The 16,438-nt window shown below is 41.1% G+C and overlaps 1 protein-coding gene across 2 annotated transcripts in view; it reads left to right on the forward strand.

The window, feature by feature from the left end:
• Positions 1-3,839: 3,839 nt before the first annotated feature.
• Positions 3,840-16,438, forward strand: part of ctbp2a (C-terminal binding protein 2a) — a 139,532-nt gene continuing 126,933 nt past the window's right edge. Inside the window, exons 1-2 of one of the 2 annotated variants that reach the window (XM_082976069.1) lie at positions 3,840-4,128; positions 13,060-13,158. The gene's annotated coding sequence lies outside the window, so the exon portion shown is untranslated. The remainder of the gene's footprint in view (positions 4,129-13,059; positions 13,159-16,438) is intronic. The other variant, XM_014204394.3, reaches the window with a different exon arrangement.

The following is a 16,438-nucleotide window of genomic DNA, read 5'->3' on the forward strand; positions in this document are numbered from 1 at the left end:
AATTCCCTGTCTTAGGTCAGTTAGGATCACCACTTTATTTTAAGAAGGTGAAATGTCAAAATAATAATAATAATTTATTTCAGCTTTTATTTATTTCATCACATTCCCAGTGGGTCAGAAGTTTACATACACTCAATTAGTATTTGGTAGCATTGCCTTTAAATTGTTTAACTTGGGTCAAACGCTTGTTGTAGCCTTCCACAAGCTTCCCACAATAAGTTGGGTGAATTCTGGCCCATCCCTCCTGACAGAGCTGGTGTAACTGAGTCAGGTTTGTAGGCATCCTTGCTCACACATGCTTTTTAAGTTCTGCCCACAAATGTTCTATAGGATTGAGGTCAGGGCTTTGTGATAGCCACTCCAATACCTTGACTTTGTTGTCCTTAAGCCATTTTGCCACATCTTTGGAAGTATGCTTGGGGTCATTGTTCATTTGGAAGACCCATTTGCGACCAAGCTTTAACTTCCTGACTGATGTCTTGAGATGTAGCTTCAATATATCCACATAATTTTCCTTCCTCATGATGTCATCTATTTTGTGAAGTTCACCAGTCCCTCCTGCAGCAAAGCACCCCCCACAACATGATGCTGCCACCCTCGTGCTTCACGGTGGGGATGGTGTTTTTCAGCTTGCAAGCCTCCCCCTTTTTCCTCCAAATATACGATGGTCATTATGGCCAACAGTTCTATTTTTGTTTCATCAGACCAGACGACATTTCTCCAAAAAGTACGATCTTTGTCCCCATGTGCAGTTGCAAACCGTAGTCTGGCTTTTTTATGGCGGTTTTGGAGCAGTGGCTTTTTCCTTGCTGAGTGGCCTTTCAGGTTATGTTGATATAGGACTCGTTTTACTGTGGATATAGATACTTTTGTACCTGTTTCCTCCAGCATCTTCACAAGGTCATTTGCTGTGGTTCTGGGATTGATTTGCACTTTTCACACCAAAGTACGTTCATCTCTAGGAGACAGAACGCGTCTCCTTCCTGAGCGATATGACGGCTGCGTGGTCCCATAGTGTTTATACTTGCATACTATTGTTTGTACAGATGAACGTGGTACCTTCAGCCATTTGGAAATTGCTCCCAAGGATCAACCAGACTTGATGAGGTCTACAATTTTCTTTCTGAGGTCTTAGCTGATTACTTTAGATTTTCCCATGATGTCAAGCAAAGAGGCACTGACTTTCAAGGTAGGCCTTTAAATACATCCCCAGGTACACCTCCAATTGACTCAAATTATGTCAATTAGCCTATCAGAAGCTTCTAAAGCCATGACATAATTTTCTGGCATTTTCCAAACTGTTTAAAGGCACAGTCAACTTAGTGTATGTAAACTTCTGACCCACTGGAATTCTGATACAGTGAAATAATCTGTCTGCAAACAATTATTGGAAAGATTACTTGTGTCATGCACAAAGTAGATGTCCTAACCGACTTGCAAAAACTATAGTTCGTTAACAAGAAATTTGTGGAGTGGTTGAAAAATGAGTTTTAATGACTCCAACCTAAGTGTATGGAAACTTCTGACATCAACTGTAGGTGTGGCATTGGAACAGTAATTGAGCCCTATAGACTTAGGCTCAATTATGGGCTCAATTATCGACCTAACGGTCTATATACCTCAACTTGCTTGAGGCTAAAGCACCAAACATCTCCCCTCACCTCTTTATCATACCTATGCCTTCTTCCCCTCTTCTCCTCCATCTCCCCCTCTCTCTCCTTTCAATACAAACATATGCTTAGTCTCCCCTTGAGACTGCTCTTCTGTTGGTTTTGTCAGCCTAAATGTTTGGGCTGTTTCCCAGAGCAGATAGTCAGCCAGCCAGCCAGCCAGCCAGCCAGACAGACAGACAGCGGTGCACAGCAGTAGTGTGAAGTACAGAGGTACAGACAGACAGACTCAGGGGCAGGGCCTACACACCTAAAGGGTAAATACACAATTAGCTGCATCACCACACTCCACGGCTAATTAGACAGGACAGGCTGCAGCTGTTCAGGCAGGAAGGAGGGTAAGGGAGTGGGGGGGTTGTTCCCGTTTTCAAAATGTGCTTTCATTGAATATTTATTGTCATTATTTCCCTCTTTGATACTCTCTCTCTCTCCTCTCTCTCTCACTCTCACTCTCTCTCTGTATTTTTCTTTATCCTCTGAAACATTTTAGCTGAGTCACGTGTCAAGTATTTTATGACATCTGGGACAAATACTGTTCAAGGATAGATTGTTTTCATTTGTATCCGTTTTACCTTTCCTTTTTAAATATCTTAAATGTTAAAGGAAAATGTTACGCTAATATAGTATTAGAACACTAAAATGTGGTTTAACCAATGGGCCTACACCAGCTCTCTGTCATGAAATGATGACATTAATGAAATGCACAGTGGTTAAAAGGTTCACGGGCCTTGATCTGCTCTTATTCCCTTTTTGATTGTAAAAACTTATTTCTGAACATAATATTCCAGCTCAGAGAGCATATCATTAGACCCTTAAATAACCAACATTATTAGCAGGGCTGATTCCTCGCTGCCTCTGGGGTGGATCGGGTATGTCTTGGTGCTGCTGTCAAATTGGGAAATTAATTTGAGCTCACTGTATTTCACAAGCGGACTAATTGCCCTCACTGTTCATTCCCTCTACCATCCATCCGTACCATGTAACATTGTTTTCAATGCAAATGTTCTAGAATTCTATTTCAATGCAGAAAGTGTCTGCCTACAGGAAATGAACAGGAAACTGTACAGATTGCATGTTTAAAACATGACATAGACATGACTGCAGCTGCAGTGGATGCCATACAAGTTGCAGGCAATGAGTGGAGCAGAGAGATGCTGAGCATACACTTGCTCTCTCTCAATCTCTCTCTCTCTCTCACACACACACACACACACACACACACACACACACACACACACACACACACACACACACACACACACACACACACACACACACACACACACACACACACACACACACCACAGTAGAGAGAAAACACACCATTGCTGGGTGAGTATGGGGTTGGGGTAAGGTTAGACTCAGATAAGAGAGAGAGAAAGGAGAGAGCAGTCAGTCTTCCATGGGCTCCAGTGTAAAACAAACACTTCTGCGCAAAATCTCTGGCAATAAATCAAATCAAAATCAAATCAAATGGTATTTGTCACATGCGCCGAATACAACAGGTGTAGACCTTACAGTGAAATGCTTACTTACAAGCCCTTAACCAACAATGCAGTTTCAAGAAAATACCTAAAAAAGTAAGAGATATGAATAACAAATCATTAAAGAGCAGCAGTAAATAACAATAGTGGGCTATATACAGAGGGTACCGGTACAGAGTCAATGTGTCAATGTGCAGGGGCACCGGTGTTGAGGTAATTGAGGTAATATGTACATGTAGGTAGAATTATTATGGCTATGCATAGATAATAACAATAGCTGGGTTATTGGTAAAACATTAAGCCTATGTGATATGTTCACCCTCCTTCTACTTCTACTTTTGTATTCATCTGATCAGTCCAACAGGACTGGGAAATAAATGTCCGCTAATCTAATTCATTAATACTAACACTGATTAATCTGCTTGGATGCAGACATGTCCATACTCGCCCCTCACATGACACTGAGATTGAGAGCCAATAAGGATGATGTCATCAAACAGATTTGGAGCATTGTCTTTATGTTCACATTGGTTAGAAATGTATCTGTCCGTATCTGATATATAGGTGATCCATTGACCTGTGTGAGTGTGTTAAGGGAGGCGAGGCGCGCGCGTAAGCGCCATTGGTTTGTATGGGCCAAAGCCCCGCCTCATTAAAAAAGCGAGAGAAAAAAGGAAAAGAAACTGATACACACCCCTCTCTCAATTCTTGCAGGAGGGACGTAATAGGAAGGAGTGTGTAAGCTTACAAACGGTGCCGCAATCAAGCATAGGATAGTTTAGAGGAAAAAGCGACATTAGGAATCAATTATTTCTGCGACGGAGATCGGTCCCGTTGCTCTAGGATTTAAGTTTTTGTGGCATCTAAAGGTGGATCCATTAATATCGAACAGGAAGCGGTCTTGTAAAGCGTATGATGCTATTTTCGGACGCATAAAGCCACCGTTTGAACTTCTCAATAAACATCTAATCGAGGTAGGACGAACTAATTTTCTAATGACTTCGAAAACCTCAGTTGTTCAACCGGTGTAGTTTTGAAAGCCATCTTTGTCGCTTGTTGGTGCCCATGTGTGTCTGCGCCATCAAGAAGTGGAGTGACTAGGGAGGGAATTGTGGGGTGGGCTATTCCGAGGACATCTTTAGTGAAAGGGAAAAAAATTACATTAGTAAAGGCATAATGCTATTGTGGCTACGTCCTGTCAATAAAGTAATCAACTATGACCCTCAGTCATACCAACACAACAACCAACTTTGGAAGTCCAACAGATTTAATAGAAGAATAGGTGAATAAGAGAGAACAGAAGAAGGATTCCATTTTAATTGGCAGTGCCAATTTCAACACGTTGAGGAAGTCTGTTTTAGACGTTTCACATTATGATTGGCACTGCCAATTTTAATGGATTGGATAGAAAAAATTGGATAGAAAAAAGTTATTTAGATACAAAGTTAAATATATCAAATCATTTCAGTAGTGCATGAAAACAGATGTGTCACCATTGCAGTGGTTGAGCTTTACTTTAAAGGGGCAATCAGAAGTTGCTACATACATTTTTGGATTATAAATGAATATGCACCCATTGATTCTTGAAGAATATAACTTATACATGCCTCATGAGCTTAGTTCAACTGTCGTTCCCCATCAGAAACCAAAATATAACCTTGGTTTACTCCATTTGTAAAAAAAAAAAAAAAAAAAAAAGCTAATATAAACAAACACTGTATAGCCTCAACATAGTTAAAACTATACTTTTTATATCATGAATCCTTGCATCTATAGCTCTGTCTATGAATTTTAGAGTGGTTACATTTCTCCAGCCCCATCCCTCAGCTTTTTACAGGAACCATGGTGGGAAGCCCAGTTTATTGTTTCAGCTGCTGATTGGCCCTTTAACTTGAGGTTTACAAGTTAGATCTCTCTCTCTCTCCCACTCTGTCTCTCAGTTTTATAGCATGCATCTACTGCATACTTCACAGATGAAAGCAGGTGGTTTGATTTTAGAGGGCCACATCTCTTCTTCCAAGGCCCCTGGATTCAGCTTTTGTCATTGATATTACAAAAGTATCCCACATAATCACTGAAAACTAATCATGTAAGGAATTCAGACTCTTCATACAATGATTACTGTTATAGGTGCAAAGCAACAGGAGCTCTAGTCTCTCTCCATTCCCCCTACTTCACAATTTGTCATTATCGTGATAAAGGGCCTGGTGGGGATTGGTATGAAAAGATAACCTTTTTTTCAATTTGGAGGCTTAAGTGGAAGGAAGGTCCTTGGGAGAGGGTTCTTTTGTTTTGGCGTGGAAGGAGTGGGGACTGTGGCTGTATGCAGATGTGCTGCTGGTAACTAACATCTGCTCTCCCTGTGGGCATTGTCATGGCGCCAGCCTGTGGTGAAAAGGCCCTGTCAGTAAGGCCCTAATGACCCTGCTGCCCTCTCCTCTCTAGGGGAAACACTTTGGAATGAACTTGAGACCTCTGTTACCTTGCCCTATTTAAGTCTTTTAGGGTGGGTCAAGAGCAGATTTCCGCAATATGCAGCCCGCGGGCCTGTGATTTTATTTGGCCCCCCAAGTTTTCTGAGCAAGTTTTTATTTTTATATAAAGTACCTTCACAAAGTATTCATACCCCTTGACTTATTCCACATTTTGATGTTACAGTATTCAATATATTTTTGTTCCACCCATCTACACACAATACCCCATAATGATAAAGTGAAATGTATTATTAGACATTTTTGCAAATGTATTAAATTAAATATAAATATCTCATTTACATAAGTATGCTAACCCCTGAGTCAATACTTTGTAGAAGCACCTTTGGAAACGATTACAGTTTTGAGCCTTTCTGGGGAAGTCTCCAAGAGCTTTCCACACCTGGGTTGTGCAACATTTGCCCATTATTCTTTTCAGAATTTTTCAAGCTCTGTCAAATTGGTTGTTCATCATTGCTAGAGAACCATTTTCAGGTCTTGCCATAGATGTTCAAGCAGATTTAATCAACTGTAACTCGGCTAGGGCTGTTGCGGTGACCGTATTACCGCCACACTGGCGGTCACGAGTCATGAAGGCAGTCAAATTCCATGTGACCGTTTAGTCACGGCTTCTCCAAGCTCTGATGCTGCTGATGGTCATTAGAAGCCTACCAAACTTGCTAACTGCCTGGTACTTAGCACTCTATTATCCCTCTAATTACTCTGACATCAATGCAAATTGAAAATCTAATCACACACTTCATAAGAGCCCATGAGCTCATGTTGCACAACAATTCTATAGGCTATGCAATTGTGTGAGAAAACAGAGTGATGGTCTCTATTAAAAAGAGGGGGATCCTATCAGCTTTCTATAGGCTAGGCCTACTATATTTATTTCCTAATATTAAGCACATTGCTTATATTTACAACAGGAGTATAGCCTACCTGGCTGGCATGAAAATAAACCACGGGAAAAGCATCCTCCATTTGCTATTTAAGTGCATAGATGACATTAATTTTTCCCCCTGCCCCTGTTTCGAGACAGGTGCATGATAATGATCTATTCTAAATCAAAAGACATTTCACACATATATTATTTAGTATATGTAAACACAAGATTAAATCAAGAATAGTCTGATGGGGGTGTGTTTGGGTGCCTCCACATTCTGAAATTGCATTTTTGTCCCAGCCCCAGTTTTATCATTGGAATGGGATACCAAACGAAGCAATGGTGTACTTTAGGACCATGTGGACACCTCCGAGCGGTTGGGTAGGATGGATATATATATATATATATATATATACATACAGTTGAATTCAGAAGTTTACATACACAGTTTTTCAACCACTCCACAAATTTCTTGTTAAACAAACTATAGTTTTTGCAAGTCGGTTAGGACATCTACTTTGTGCATGACACAAGTAATCTTTCCAATAATTGTTTGCAGACAGATTATTACACTGTATCAGAATTCCAGTGGGTCAGAAGTTTACATACACTAAGTTGACTGTGCCTTTAAACAGTTTGGAAAATGCCAGAAAATGATGTCATGGCTTTAGAAGCTTCTGATAGGCTAATTGACATAATTTGAGTCAATTGGAGGTGTACCTGGGGATGTATTTAAAGGCCTACCTTGAAAGTCAGTGCCTCTTTGCTTGACATCATGGGAAAATCAAAAGTAAGCAGCTAAGACCTCAGAAAGAAAATTGTAGACATCATCAAGTCTGGTTGATCCTTGTGAGCAATTTCCAAATGGCTGAAGGTACCACGTTCATCTGTACAAACAATAGTATGCAAGTATAAACACAATGGGACCACGCAGCCGTCATACTCGCTCAGGAAGGAGACGCGTTCTGTCTCCTAGAGATGAACGTACTCTGGTGTGAAAAGTGCTAATCGATCCCAGAACGACAGCAAAATACCTTGTGAAGATGCTGGAGGAAACGGGTACAAAAGTATCTATATCCACAGTAAAACGACTCCTATATCAACATAACCTGAAAGGCCGCTCAGCAAGGAAGAAGCCACTACTCCAAAACCGCAATAAAAAAGCCAGACTACGGTTTGCAACAGGACATGTGGACAAAGATGGTACTTTTTGGAGAAATGTCCCCTGGTCTGATGAAACAAAAATAGAACTGTTTGGCCATAATGACCATCGTTATGTTTGGAGTTAAAAGAGGGAGGCTTGCAAGCTGAAGACACCATCCCAATCGTGAAGCACGGGGGTGGCAGTAGCATGTTGTGGGGGTGCTTTGCTGCAGGAGGGACTGGTGAACTTCACAAAATAGATGGCAACATTAGGAAGAAAAAATGACGTAGGTATATTGAAGCAACATCTCAAGACATCAGTCAAGAAGTTAAAGCTTGGTTGCAAATGGGTCTTCCAAATGGACAATGACCCCAAGCATACTTCCAAAGATGTGGCAAAATGGCTTAAGAACAACAAAGTCAAGGTATTGGAGTGGCTATCACAAAGCCCTGACCTCAATCCCATAGAAAATGTGTGGGCAGAACTGAAAAAGCGTGTGCGAGCAAGGAGGCCTACAAACCTGGCTCAGTTACACCAGCTCTGTCAGGAGGAATGGGCCAGAATTCACCTAACTTATTGTGGGAAGCTTGTGAAAGGCTACCGGAAACGTTTGACCCAAGGTAAACAATTTAAAGGCAATTCTACCAAATACTAATTGAGTATATGTAAACTTCTGACCCACTGGGAATGTGATGAAATAAATAAAAGCTGAAATAAATAATTCTCTCTTCCATTATTCTGACATTTCACATTCTTAAAATAAAGTGGTGATCCTAAATGACCTAAGACAGGGAATGTTTACGAGGATTAAATGCCAGGAATTGTGAAAAACTGAGTTTAAATGTATTTGGCTAAGGTGTATGTTAAGTTCTTGCATCTAGACGTTCCGCTAGCGGAACCCCGTTCCGCCAGTGGAACGCCTAGCCAACAGCCAATTGAACAGCAGGGCGCGACATTCAAAACATCAAAAATCTAATAATTTCAATTTCTGAAACATATGACTTTTACACCATTTTAAAGATACCCTTCTCCTGAATCCAACCACGTTGTCCGATTTCAAAAAGGCTTTACAGCGAAAGCAAAACATTAGATTGTGTTAGGACACCACCTAAACAAGAAAAGCCACACAGCCATTTTCCTAGCAAGGAGATGTGTCATAAAAACCCAAAATCCAGCTAAAATGAAGCACTAACCTTTGACGATCTTCATCAGATGACACTCCTAGGACATCATGTTACACAATACATGTATGTTTTGTTCGATCAAGTTCATATTTATATCCAAAAACAGCATTTTACATTGGCGCGTGATGTTCAGAAAATGATTAGCATCCAAAACTTCCGGTGAAAGACCACAATATGCACATTCATTTACAGAAATACTCATCATAAACGTTGACAAAATATATAACAATTATTTAAAGAATTATAGATTTACTACCTCTTAATGCAACCGCTGTGTCAGATTTCAAAATAACTTTACGGAGAAAGCACATTGTTCAATATTCTGAGTACATAGCTCAACCATCAATGCACGCTATACAGTCAGCCGTCAATCTACGGCGTCGTCAAAACTCTAAAATACTGTTATAAATATTTTCTTACCTTTGCTGATTATCGGCGGAATGCACTCGGAAGGACTCCCACTTCCACAAGAAATGTTCATTTGTTTGATAAAGTCCATAATTTTTGTCCAAATACGTACGTTTTGTTGGCGCGTCCAGAACACTATTCCAAAAGGCACGAGACGGGGGCGCAAATCAATAGATGAAAAGCTCAAAAGTTCCATTACCGTTTGTAGAAACATGTCAAACGCTGTTTCCAATCAAACCTTATGGTGTTTTTAACATAAACAATTGATAATATTCCAACCGGACAATAGCGTATTCATTACAGAAGAAAAATAAAAAATGCTATCCATGCGTGAATGCTCATGAAGTAACTACATGACCTCAGACAGTTCACTGCTTGAACCGGCTGTTATTCGGTCAAAATTCACCATAGAAGACTCAAACAACTTTGTAAAGACTGTTGCCATCTAGTGGAAGCCTTAGGAAGTGCAAGTTGACCCCACAGACACTGTAGTTTCAACAGAAAATGGTCTGAAAGACTACAATTCTCAAACTTCCCACTTCCTGGTTGGATTTTTCTCAGGTTTTTGCCTGCCATATGAGTTCTGTTATACTCACAGACATCATTCAAACAGTTTTAGAAACTTCAGAGTGTTTTATCCAAATCTACTAATAATATGCAAATATTTGACTCTGGGCCTGGGCCTGAGTAGTAGGCTGTTTAATTTGGGTGCGTTTTTCATCTGGCCGTGAAAATACTGCCCCCTATAGCAAAGAGGTTAACTTCCGACTTCAACTGTATATAACGTAGGTACGTGACATAATGACTCCATGTAAAATTTGTCGCTACACCTGCAACAGCATTCCTAACCTAGCCCAAAATGTCTGCTGTGTGGATCGAGCAGTCAACAAATCGAGCAGTCATTTGAAAGAGAACATTTCAGGGAGACAACTCAGGCGAAATCCATTAATGCCAAGATAATGGAATTCATTTTCCTTGACAATCAACCGTTCTCTGTCGAGGGTGATGTTGGCTTTCGCGACTGGTCGAGCACCGGTACACACTAACGTTACCAAGTGTGCTATTGTTCAAATCATATGTTATTAGTCACATGCGCCGAATACAACATACAATAAAATTTGATCTGAACAATAGCGCACTTGGTAACGTTAGTGTGTACCGGTGCTTTCACCTTACAGTGAAATGCTTACTTACGAGCTCCTAACCAACAATGCAGTTGCAAAAAACTACGGATAAGAATAAGAGATAAAAGTAACTAAAGAGCAGCAGTAAAATAATAATAGCGAGACTATATACAGGGGGGTACCGATACAGAGTCAATATGTGGGGGAACCGGTTAGTTGGGGTAGAATGTACATGTAGGTAGAGTTATTCAAGTGAATATGCATAGATAACTACAGAGAGTGAGAACCTCTCTCAACGGTGCAGCTGTATAACCTTTTGAGGATCTCAGGACCCATGCCAAAACTTTTCAGTCTCCTGAGGGTGAATAGGTTTTGTCGTGCCCTCTTCATGACTGTCTTGGTGTGCTTGGACCATGTTAGTTTGTTGGTGATGTGGACACCAAGGAACTTGAAGCTCTCAACCTGCTCAACTGCAGCCCCGTCGATGAGAATGGGGGTGTGCTCTGTCCTCTTTTTCCTGTAGTCCACAATCATCTCCTTTGTCTTGATCATGTTGAGGGAGAGGTTGTTGTCCTGGCACCACACAGCCAGGTCTCTGACCTCCTCCCTATAGGCTGTCTCATCGTTGTTGGTGATCAGTCTTACCACTGTTATGTCATCGGCAAATGTAATGATGGTGTTGGAGTCGTGCCTGGCTGTGCAGTCATGCGTGAACAGGGAGTACAGGAGGGGACTGAGCACGCACCCCTGAGGGGCCCCTGTGTTGAGGATCAGTGTGGCGGATGTGTTACCTACCCTTATAACCTGGGGGCGGCCCTTCAGGAAGTCCAGGGTCCTGTTGCAGAGGGAGGTGTTTAGTCCCAGCGTCCTTAGCTTATTGATGAGCTTTGAGGGCACTATTACGTTTACATTTACATTTAAGTCATTTAGCAGACGCTCTTATCCAGAGCGACTTACAAATTGTTGAACGCTGAGCTGTAGTCAATGAATGGCATTCTCACATAGGTGTTCATTTTGTCCAGGTGGGGAAGGGCAGCGTGGAGTGCAATAGAGATTTTATCATCTGTGGATCTGTTGGGGCGGTATGCAAATTGTAGTGGGTTTCTGGGATGATGGTGTTGATGTGAGCCATGACCAGCCTTTCAAAGCATTTCATGGTTACAGATGTGAGTGCTATGGGTCGGTAGTCATTTAGGCAGGTTACCTTAGTGTTCTTGGGCACAGGCACTATGGTGGTCTGCTTAAAACATGTTGGTGTTACAGACTCGGACAGGGAGAGGTTGAAAATGTCAGTGAAGACACTTGCCAGTTAGTCAGCGCATGCTCGCCGTACACGTCCTGGTAATCCGTCTGGCCCTGCGGCCTTGTGAATGTTGACCTGTTAAAAGCTCTTACTCACATTGGCTGCGGAGAGCGGGATGGTGCTCCCATGCATGTTTCAGTGTTATTTGCCTCGAAGCGAGTATAGAAGTAGTTTAGCTCGTATGGTAGGCTCATGTCACTGGGCAGCTCTTGGCTGTGCTTCCCTTTGTACTCTGTAATGGTTTGCAAGCCCTGCCCCATCCGGCGAGCATCAGAGCCGGTGTAGTACGATTCGATCTTAGTCCTGTATTGATGCTTTGCCTGTTTGATGGTTCATTGGAGGGCATAGCAGAATTTCTTATAAGCTTCCGGGTTAGGGTCCCACTCCTTGAAAGTGTCAGCCCTAGCCTTTAGCTCAGTGCGGGTCCTGCCTGTAATCCATGGCTTCTGGTTGGGGTATGTAAGTATGGTCACTGTGGGGATGACATCATTGATGCACTTATTGATGAAGCCAATGACTGATGTGGTGTATCCCGGAACATATTCCAGTCTGTGCTAGCAAAACAGTCCTGTAGCTTAGTATCTGCTTCCTCTGACCACTTTTTTATTGACCTAGTCACTGGTGCTTCCTGCTTTAATTTTCGCTTGTAAACAGGAATCAGGAGGATAAAATTGTCAGATTTTGCCAAATGGAGGGCGAGGGAGAGCTTTGTATGAGTCTCTGTGTGTGGAGTAAAGGTGGTCCAGAGTTTTTTTTCCCCTCTGGTTGCATATTTAACATGCTGATAGAAATTTGGTCAAACAGATTTAAGTTTACCTACATTAAAGTCCCTGGCTACTGGGAGAGCCGCCTCTGGGTGAGCGTTTTCTTGTTTGCTTTTTGTGGAATACAGCTCATTCAATGCTGTTTTAGTGCCAGCTTCTGACTGTGGTGGTATGTAAACAGCTACAAAGAATACAGTTGAGAACTCTCTCAGTAGGTAGTGTGGTCTATAGCTTATCATGAGATACTCTACCTCAGACAAGCAATAGCTCGAGACTTCCTGAGATATCGTGCACCAGCTGTTGTTTACAAAAATACATAGACCGTCGCCCCTTGTCTTACCAGACGCCTCTGTTCCATCCTGCCGGTACATTATATAACCAGCCAGCTCTATGTTGATATTGTCGTCATTCAGCCACAACTCCGTGAATCATAAGATGTTACAGTTTTTAATGTCCCGTTGGTAGTTTAATCTTCCCAATAACTTGGCAATTTTATTCTCCAAAGATTAAACATTTACTTTCTGAATGGAGGGAAGTGGGGGTTTATTCGATCGCCTACGAATTCTCAGAAGGCAGCCTGACCTTCGGCCCCTCTTTCTCTGCCTCCTCTTCACGCAGATCATGGGGATCGGGGCCTGTTCCCGAGGAAGCAGTATATCCTTCGCGTTGGGCTTGTCAGTCATGAAAGGGAAAAAAAAAGGATTCTGCTAGTCCGTGGTGAGTAATCGCACTCCTGATGTCTAGAGATTATTTTCGGTCATAGAGACAGTAGCGACAACATTTATTTACAAAATACGTTTTTAAAAAAGTTACAAAAAAACACAATCGGCTGGGGGCACGTAAAACGTCTGCCTTCTTCTCCGGCGCCATCTTACCAGATGTTACCCTACCTGAGTTACACAGTAATTGCTTCACTGCAATTTGCTTCATGACATACTATGGAACGCCGTTTGGATCTTTGCGTGTCAAAAAAGATGCACGTCAAATAACACTTTGACGTGTTAAATAAGCTTTTAATTTGACACGTCAAATAACACAGTTCTATTATAGAATGTTGTGTGTTCTGAATTTGCACGTGCAAGACAAGCACCACCACTACAATCAGTTGCACTGTCAAAGCTGTACAAAAAAGTCTGCAAACACTGGCCATGAACAACGTATTTACAATACCGTGTTGGTAATAAAGCATTATTTGTTCGACCGCAACTTCTGGGGTAGCTAGCTTGCTCTAGCTTGGTACCTAGCTTGCACCAATACAACCAGTAGAAACTGCAGTCATTTTCACTATTCTTAGCAATGATTTAGGAATCCTTGTGAGTAAGTATTAGCTAGGTAGCCACTTGTTGTTCGCCTGTTGAAATTGAACTTCAGTTCATGAAAATAAATAGTGGGCCAGCTACTTAATCCTGTTGCCCAAAGGTAACGTTATAAGCAGTCAGTTAGCTTCATCTGGCTAGTGAGGCTTGACCTGACCGGGTTATGTGTTGTGAAGCTAGGATTAGGCACAATAGTGGAATTTGTGGGGGTGCCTTCAAAATAAAAGTACCTATTTGAAAATGATGCAGAAGGTTACAATTGGTGGAATCATGTCATATTTAGACTAGATAATGTTAAACAAGGTTGGAATGTGAAGCAATGAAATGGGGGGGTATCAGTCAACTTGGTGACACCCACAGAACACAACTGTGAAGAGTTTAGGACTGTGACTGTATGAAATAACCTCCCGAGTCAGCCAATTGTGTGTATTGACATTCGTGTTGCACTGTACGGCTTTACCTGAGGATAGGGGATCAATGAAATGGGGTATCAGTCTACTCAATATCCAAGCTATTTTTTTTCCAACGTCCTACTAAGTATGCTCCAATGCAATTCTAAAGTATAGTACATACAGTGGGATTAAAACAGATTTTTGTGAAATTAACATTGTCTTTTGTTGATTTTTTTATATAACATTCCAACCCCGTTTAGCATGATCTATTCAATTATGGCATAATTTGACTATTTCTATGCATTTGCATCTCCTGTCAATGACTTACTTTTATTGTGAAGACTAACGGCGAAGTCCACTATTGTGGCTAATTTCTAATCCTTATTGTGGCTAGCTTCACATAGACATAGACCGCCATTAATCAAATAAGAACTGTCTTATAAATTAGGGTTATTTTAGATGATGACACCAAGCTATATATAGTTAGCTAGCTAACTATAGCTACTGAAACAGATTGTCATTTTGCTATGTTTTTGGGAAGAACATTGTTTGCATCCTTGAGCTAGCTAGCTTTTCTTATGACCAGCACTGTAGGTGCACGAGACAACTTTACCAGCATCATGGCATATGTATCGATGAATTGCTGTGACTTATGAAATACGAGTGAAAGTGTAATCAATGTGTAATAACTAAGTAAACATTTTTATGAACGCGTTAAATTATTATGTGACGTGCAGTCATATTCAGGTCCTGATTGGTCAACAAGCTTATTTGACACGTCAAATCGTGTTATTTGACGTGTATCTTTTTTCACGTGCAAAGACCCAAACAGCATTCCACAGACATCCTGGTTGAGAATGAAATGACTGAACAAATGAACAACGAAACAGCACAGCAAGTATGTGAAAGAAATAGGTTTTGATTATGTTTTACTGGTAATGGGGACATACGTAAATGCCAACAAAATAACTTTTTGGTTTACAAGCGATATCTTTGGACAACATCCAAAGTGTAATCAGTAGGCTTTGGCCGTATACCGTATACCGGGGTATTTGGAAATAGCCATGGGATGGCTTTTTAGTACCGTCAATACCGTTGAAACTATTTAATATAAAAAAAAGTTTAAAAAGTTTTTAAAATACATGTTCTTATTTGTAGCAATTTAAGTAAATACCCACAGTCAACATGTGCAATGCATTGGGCAATAAAGCAGATCGTGTTCTTATTTCACCTGTCACATTATTTTACAGTTTGAAGCTTACTTAATTCCCCAACACAGTTGAGCCAGTCACTTGTTTAAGTAATAATGCCCTCGAAGCCAGTGTTTGGAGGATATATTGTCACAGGTGTTGTTAGACCCGAGACAAAGTCAAATCTGTGACCAATCTTTATTCCCAGTCATGTAAAATCCATAGATTAGAGCCTAATGCATTTATTTCGATTGAATGATTTCATTATATGAACTGTGATCTTTGAAATTTTAGCATGTTGCGTTTTTTTTTTTTTTTCATTGTAATAAGGTGACGGGCATCATATTGTGTAGCTTTCTGCTGTGCTTGAGAAGGCAAAGCCCTTTTGGATTAGTTATTTGTACAGCTGCCACTGTTATCTTGATTTCCTTGTGTTTTTTTCTCCTCTCCGTTCTCACCCGTCTGCTCCTCCCCCCTCTTCTCCAATCAGGTCAGGCAGGCCTGTTGCCCTAGCGGCTCCAGACTCCACACAGACACGGTGCGCTCCTGGAGAGCCAGTACTGCATGCGTCAAAACTTTGTTCATTTGCACACATTGTTCACATTCGCTTGTAAATGTCCAAACTCAACAAAAATGACATTCGGTAGCACCTACCTATATATGTGTAACTTAATGAGCTGGATTGTCTGTCTTTGCAATTTGTTTATTTTTGTTTGCACCTCGTTTGCATATTTAGCTAGCAGCCTCCATGCAAATTTGATATTACTTGTGCAAATTTTGTTAGCATTCTGGTAATGGATTCCCAATGGGCTTTTTACATTTTGGCGCCCACTTGTGTACTAAACCGGTAATACCGTAAATCCCAGTATGAGAGAAGGATGATGTGACAATATGAACATCTGGATACCGCCCAACCCTAGTAATTCGTAACTTGCTCAAAGGGATATTTTATTCAATGTCTGCTTTTTTTTATTTTGACCCATTTACTAATAGGGGCCCTTCATTGCGAGCATTGGAAAACCTCCCTGATCTTTGTGGTTGAATCTGTGTTTGAAATTCACTGCTCAACTGCGGGACCTTAAATATAATTGTATGTGTG

The sequence above is a fragment of the Salmo salar genome, chromosome 01 (genome assembly GCF_965601325.2).
Source record: "Salmo salar chromosome 01, fSalSal1, whole genome shotgun sequence".
Lineage (NCBI taxonomy): Eukaryota > Metazoa > Chordata > Actinopteri > Salmoniformes > Salmonidae > Salmo > Salmo salar.